A 7,480-nucleotide genomic window follows, 5' to 3' on the forward strand; every position below is an offset into this window, starting at 1 on the left:
CCTTTCCCCGTACTACAAGGGTGAAGGTATGTATCTTGGTAGAGGATACTATAAACCTAAGAGACAAAGGGGTGTTGGACATCAATTTAGAGGAGATGGGATAATTGATACTCTCATGGGTATTGGTTCAACTATTCTTAAACATAAAGACCTAATTGGTTCAACTGCTTCTGCTGTGGGAAATGTAGCAGGTGCTGTAAAGAGTATAAAAGATGCTCAGAAAGAATCTCATAAATTACAAGCAATAAAAGAAATTAAGAAAGGTAAAACTCAGTTGTCTCCCCAAGAATGACAGAAAATAATTCAAATACTTGGATCAGGGTTTCAAAAGTTTTAACATCTTTGTTCCTAAATAAATACAAGTATGGAAGCAATTGATAGTATCTATGATTTGGATGATACTATTATTATCTCAAACTCCACTAAAAAAGAAGATTACTTCAAGGTAAATGCAATAACTGGAACAGACTGGAATACAAATGGTACAAAAAGTTTTGAAATAAATAATCAACAAACCTATTTGAATCTCTCCGAAAGTTTCTTGTTGTGTAAATTTAAATTCACTAAGGCTGGGAATAACACAAACGCTACACTTGTAAATGATTTCTTCTGGAAAATGTTTGATAGTGTGCGATTGTATATTGGAACACAAGAAGTTGAAGCGGTTGATTATGTCTCTGCTGTATCTGAAATGATGAAATTTACACTCTATCCATTCAGTGATAGAATGGGAAAGGGGTCTGTCGAAGGTTTTATTCCTGATATGTCAACGGGAACAAACACAGACCCTGGATATATTCAAAGGAAAGGAATGTATAATGATGATACAAAAGCAGAAAATAGTTTTACTGTGGCAGTTCCTCTTAAAGGTATATTTGGATTTTGTGATTATGATAAAGTTCTGTATGGTCTTCAAATTAGATTTCAACTACAAAGGAATGATAATGAAAATAGATTGCTTTTTGGTGTTGGTAATGCTTTTGGTGATCAGAATAAATTTGTAATTGAGGAGATGAGTTGGTATATCAGTGAATATACTCCTAATCTTAAAACAGAAGAGATGTTGAATCGAAGACTTAACTCAAAGAAACCACTCAGTGTATCATACCTCAAAAGAAGATGTCAACACGTTAAACTCAATCAAACTACTTACACGTGGAATTTGGGTGTTCTGGAAGGAAAGCCACGATATCTGTGGATGATTTTTAAAAAGCCAGATGGTGATACTGCGACTGATAAGAATAATGCATTGAGTGATAATGCTAAGGTGAAACAACTTCGCGTTTCTCTAGATGGAACATTTTATCCACGAGATAGATTGGAAATTAATTGGGAAAAAATGATTTTGCTGAAGCATACAAGTCTTACCAAAAGGTGTGTGAAAGTAATGGAAATAAAGAACCTATTTTGGATATGACAGCATTTAAAAGTTTGTATACAATCTATACGTTTGACCTGAGCGCTCAAAAAGAAACTATAAAGTCTAATCGAGTGGATACTTCCCTATACATTGAAAGAGGAGAGAGTGAAGAAGTTGATACATATTGTTTGCTTTTGGAAGAAACAGAATTGCAGATTAATACAGATAATGGTGTGATGATTAGTCTCACATAATTTTTGTTAAATAAATGAGTGGCAAAGTACCAACTGGGGTATATGTTAATCAAATCAATCTTCATAAACTATCATCTTGTGTTCAAAATCAAAAACCTTGTACGATTAACGTTAATACAATTCAGAGAAAAGGAGCAGTAAGAATTGATGTTTTGCTCACAAGAGAACAGGTTAAAATCTTGAATGACACTGGCTCACTTAAAATTAAAATGACAAAACCAATGTTGAAAAAATATTCAATAAGAGAGACGAGTGGAGGATTTCTCCCATTTCTAATTCCTTTATTTGCTGGTTTAAGTGCGGTTGGAGCATTGACGGGTGGTATTTCAACAGCGGTCAAAACTGCCAACGAAAGGAAGGCTCAACTCCAGGCTCAAAAAGAATTGGAAAGACATAACAAAGAGTTGGAGAAACAAATTAGTGGAAGTGGTGTAATTGTAGATTTTGCTGAAAAACTTGAAGGTCTGCCTGATAAAGTGAGATTGTTAGTTGGAGATATGCTTTCTTCTATAGCACAAGCAGGTGTAAAATTAACGAAAAGAGGTAATGGATTATATCTTTCTAATAAATAAATGAGCATTGATGAGTGGTTGAAAGAATTTGGAAAGAATACAACATCAAATTTACAACTTGCCAAATATTGTAAGAAATTAAAAATTCATAATGTGGTTATTTGTATGAGAGATGAATTAACAAATGTGTCGAAACATACAAAGAATATTATTATGAACTTAGAAGATAATGATGGGAACGGTTCTCATTGGGTTTGTATTTTTAATAGTCAAGACAAATATTATTTTGATAGTTTTGGTCTTCCACCACCTGTTGAAGTCATAAAATTCTTACAGAATGGTGTTTATCAAACATTTCAAGTCCAAGAATTAAATTCCAAGTGTTGTGGTCAATTATGTCTATATGTGTTATTTCAACTCAACAAAAATAAAAAAATTTTATGATATTATTTTTAATCTAATATAAATGACTTATGTTGGTAAAGATGGTTCTATCTTTGGTGTATCTCAAGAACTGGATATTGATTTATCAAATTATTACACAAAGGCACAGGCTGAACGACATAAATATAATATAAACAAAAATATTAACATGAAAAATGCTTATAAATTAAAAAATTATCCAAGCCCGACTGACGCGAATGACTTGGTGAGATTAAGCGATTTATCACAATATATATACTTAAATAAAACGGCTGTGTATTCTAAAGATACAGAAGTGTTGATATTATCTCCAGGTCATACAGAATTCACAGTTCGAATTAAAATAAATTTTTATAAAGAAGGGCGTATCGTTTGTATGAGAATAGAACAATGGGGGTATGATTTGAATGATTTAGGGTATAATTGGTCATTTAAAATTAACCTCGAAGACCTGGAACAATTAAATCAGTCTCGTAAGGAAGAATATTATCCACTTGGTATCGAGAATGAGTTTTGTGGAGCCACGATTAGTAAACAACAAATAAAAGAATTTAATAAGGGTAAATATAATAATGGTTTTGCCCTTGTTTATCTCATGAAAACAAAAAAACAGGATTATATATAATAAGTAAGGAAATACAAAATGATTTAACTATGGGAAGATGGGGAGGTGTTTCGTGCCATAATATTATTCTAACATATATTTCTAATACATAAATGACAGAAAGAAGGCTTCAAGAAAATTATCATTTCTGTGTCCAAGCATACCTTCAAGAAAAGGGTATTCGGTATTTTAATAAATATGTTCTACAACATAAGAATGAGGTATTTTCAATAAAAGATTGGCATTATGCTGATGTTGATAAACCGACAACTTTAGATTTAATTAGAAAGTTAAATAATGAAAAAATTATAAGGTTAAGAAAAGGTAAGGCTCTTTTAGAAATTCAAAAGAAATTTTATTGGTTTCCTGTTGTAAAAAATTATTTTGGATACAGGAATAACAAGAAATCCTGATGAATATATGTATAATATTCTATGGGGTGTAAACGATTCAAGTATAGTAAGGGATGATGAAGGAGTTGAAGAAGAGAGGGAAGAGGAGGAAAAGGAGAAGGAGGAGAGAGAGAAGAAAGAGAAGGAGGAAAAGGAGAAGAGAGAGAAGGAGGAAAAGGAGAAGAGAGAGAAGGAGGAAGAGAGAAGAGAGAAGGAGGAAGAGAGAATAGAGAGAGGGAGGAAAGAGAGAGAATAAATAAATATTATAGTATGGAAACCAGTGAGATTCAAAAAAGAATAGAGGTATTACAGAAAATAACTCAACCAACCAGGAAGGAATACAAAGAATTAACAAGTCTATTTGCAATACTTTCAACAAAACTATTAGCATTGTCAAGCTATTCATTTTAATTCAAGTTTTTTCTTAAATAAATGGAGGAGAGAGTGAAGGCATTTCTAAGGATTCTTTATGTTTTAAAAATTAAGATTCAAATGTGCATGTTGGAAACTAAAAAGGTTTTTGCACTCTGCAGAAATTTTTCTCATAAATAAATGAGTTATTGTCTCAAATGTAAAAAGAAAACTAATACTAAAAATATTTCATATATTAAAAGTAAAAATAACAGGGTTATACAAAAAGGTATATGTTCGGTGTGTGGTTCAAAAAAAATCAATTTATCTCCAAACACAAACTCTGAGGAGATATACAAAAGTTTTTATCAGGAAGTAAATTTACAACTACTGGAATACCAGGGGAATTACATCTTCCAGGGTATTCTTTCTGTGGTCCAGGCACAAACTTGGATAAAAGATTAGATGAGGCAGACAATCCTAAATCCTGGAGTAAACCAATCAATAGAGTTGATGAAGTGTGCATGAGACACGATATTGATTATGGGAATACCACAACGTTGGAAGAAAAGCATGAAGCCGATAGAGAAATGTTGTATAATTTGTCTCTGATACAAAATCCAACCTTGAGAGAAAAAGTTGATAGGTTCATCGTGAAGAAGATGATTAGTGCTAAATTGAAACTTGGACTTGGAAATTCAAAAAACTGATAGGCTCTAATGATGCCATTAAGACTGAAGAGCAATTAGCTGATGAATTACATAAACCAATATTCACAAAGTTTCAGAGAAGGAAAGTTTATTCCAAGGAAGTTGATTATATCTGGTCTGCTGATTTGATTGAACTCAATAATGATAAGGGGTACAAGTATGCTTTAACCGTTATTGATTTGAGGAGTAGATATGCGTGGGTTGTCCCTTTAAAAACAAAACAGGTAATACTCTTATGTTAGCTTTTCAACAGATATTTAATAAAAGTAAGAGAAAACCTAAAAAATTGTGGACTGATGAGGGTAGAGAGTTTTATAACAAGACATTTATGAATTTTCTAAAAAATAACAGTATTACATTATACAGTACCTTTAATGAAGGGAAGGCAGTTGTTGTTGAACGTTTTAATCGTACCTTAAAGAGAGACTATATAAAAAATTCACACAACTCGGTTCACAACAATGGTCATCTTTTATTCAGGATATTGTGGATAAGTATAATGACACGATTCACACGTCAACGAATATGAAGCCATCAGAAACATTTACAAAATTAAAATATGAAAAAGAGATTAATGTCAGAAAACCTAAGTTCAAAGTTGGTGATATCGTAAGAATATATAGGTGGAAATCTCATTTTGAAAAGGGTTTTACTGAACGATGGACGAAAGAACTTTTTAAAATTGTTGATGTAATAGATACAGTTCCTTGGACTTATAAAATATATGATTTGGAAGGGGAAGAGATTTTAGGTTCATTTTATTCACAGGAATTACAAAAGACAAAACTAAGCAGATAATACACCTTTGTGGACACTCGAGGGTCAAGTCCGAGGTGTATAACAGTATATAATGTGTGTCAAGGGGTGGACGTTCTTACATCTGTGAACCCCAAACACAGAATCCTCAACTTTTGTTTGTGTGTGTGTGTGTGTGTGCAATGGGAGCAATAGGTTGGCACTTCACTCCCTCCTACTATACACCGTTGTGGACACTCGAGGGCCAAGTCCGAGGTGTATAACAGTATATAATGTGTGTCAAGGGGGACGTTCTTAGATCTGTGAACCCCAAACACAGAATCCTCAACTGAATAGTCAAGGCTTAACTTTTGTTTGTTGATGTGTATGTGTGTGTGTCCCAACCCTCACATTCAAAATCTCAACACCAACCCTCACATTCAAAATCTCAACCCCAACTCAATCCTCGCCCAACACAATGTCTTTCAAAATGAGATTTCCACCTATATATATATATATTTTTACGTTTTTTTTTTTCTTCTTCCAATTCTGTCTTTTAAGGCTTTCAGGTTTGATGACGTAAAAAGGGGGAGTAAGCCTGCACTTTCTTCCCAGAACTTTCTTGATCTTGCTCCCATCAAGCACCATCCGACAAAGAACTACATCGATAGGTTTAGATCCCAAAGAGTGATAGCAACTCCAAAAGTCTCCAAAATATAAATAAATAAAATAATAATAATAATAATAAATAAATAAATAAATAAATAAAAGCCCCCAAAAAGTTTCAAGTGTCCAACATAAACCCAACTTTCCAAGTCTTCAAGGTATAACCACATTCCCGTTGAGTTTCCAAGATATGTATCACATTGTGAGTTATCAATCCAGAACCCACATTTCAAGTATTCAAAGTAAAACCAACTTACAAAGTCTCTTAAGGATAACTCATTTACTGATTTTTTCAAAATTTGTGAGTCTCCAAGGTAGGACCCATATTTAGAACCATCTTGGCAGAACCCTTTTCCTGAGTCTCCAAGGTAGTTATTTAAACCATCAAGGCAGAACTCATTTACTGATTTTTTCAAAATTTGTGAGTCTCCAAGGTAGGCCCCATATTTAGAACCATCTTGGCAGAACCCTTTTCCTGAGTCTCCAAGGTAGTTATTTAAACCATCAAGGCAGAACTCATTTCTTGATTTTTTCAAAATTTGTGAGTCTCCAAGGTAAAACTTGTATTCTGGCTCATCAAGGTATAACTTGTTCAGTGGGTATTGTCTTGATAACTCACAATGAGTACTATTGCTGTAAAACTCTTTTTCAGGATTTTGCTGGTCTCCAAGGTATAACTCTTTGGTTGGGTCATCAAGGACGAACTCGTTCTGTGGGTCTTGGTCGCTCATAAGGTCTTCAACCAAGCCAACAATTTCGCCCCAAGTTGTAGCAAAAGCAGTATTTTCATTTCGTATTTCAGACACAATTTCCTGTGAGAGAAAATAATAATGTATTAATTAAGTTATTTAATTATTAAATGAGTATGCTTCAATCAAAGTTTGAAAATAGGAAAATAAAAAATCTTACCTCAATAGATAAGAGGTTTGAATCCAGTTCATCAACTTGAAGGTTTAGTTCCATACAAGACAGAGAGTTCCAAGGAACACCAAAGTCATCCCACTCAAGGTCTTCAACCAAGCCAACAATTTCCCCCCAAGTTGTAGCAAAAGCAGTATTTTCATTTTGTATTTCAGATACAATTTCCTGTGAGAGAAAATAATAATGTATTAATTAAGTTATTTAATTATTAAATGAGTATGCTTCAATCAAAGTTTGAAAATAGGAAAATAAAAATCTTACCTCAATAGATAAGAGGTTTGAATCCAGTTCATCAACTTGAAGGTTTAGTTCCATAGAAGACAGAGAGTTCGAGACAAGCACACAGAACACCATTGCCAGCAAAAACAAATGTTTAAAATGGAGCCTGGGTTTGAAGCTTTATAGAGAAAGACTGGTGGGTGTGGTTTCCTTTGGAAATTCCCTGGGCAAGCCTAGGCAAGCCTTCATTGGGAAATTTTTCAAAACCATAACATCCTGTAATTTTCTAGTGATTTCTTTGTGAGTCAGAGATGAACTGGAAATGATGTAAGA

The 7,480-nt window shown here is 33.3% G+C and overlaps 1 long non-coding RNA gene across 1 annotated transcript in view; it reads right to left on the reverse strand.

Moving 5' to 3' along the window:
• Positions 1-6,560: 6,560 nt before the first annotated feature.
• Positions 6,561-7,480, reverse strand: part of LOC147007165 (uncharacterized) — a 1,541-nt gene continuing 621 nt past the window's right edge. Inside the window, exons 1-3 of the long non-coding RNA XR_015054358.1 lie at positions 7,190-7,480; positions 6,917-7,093; positions 6,561-6,819 (exon numbers count right to left, since the gene is read on the reverse strand). The exon at positions 7,190-7,480 is cut by the window's right edge and continues 621 nt beyond it. This is a non-coding gene — a long non-coding RNA (uncharacterized LOC147007165). The remainder of the gene's footprint in view (positions 6,820-6,916; positions 7,094-7,189) is intronic.

The sequence above is a fragment of the Eptatretus burgeri genome, unplaced genomic scaffold, assembly GCF_056783735.1.
Source record: "Eptatretus burgeri isolate ZD-2024b unplaced genomic scaffold, Ebu_testis_v1 Ebu_testis_scaffold_513, whole genome shotgun sequence".
Taxonomy (NCBI): Eukaryota; Metazoa; Chordata; class Myxini; order Myxiniformes; family Myxinidae; genus Eptatretus; species Eptatretus burgeri.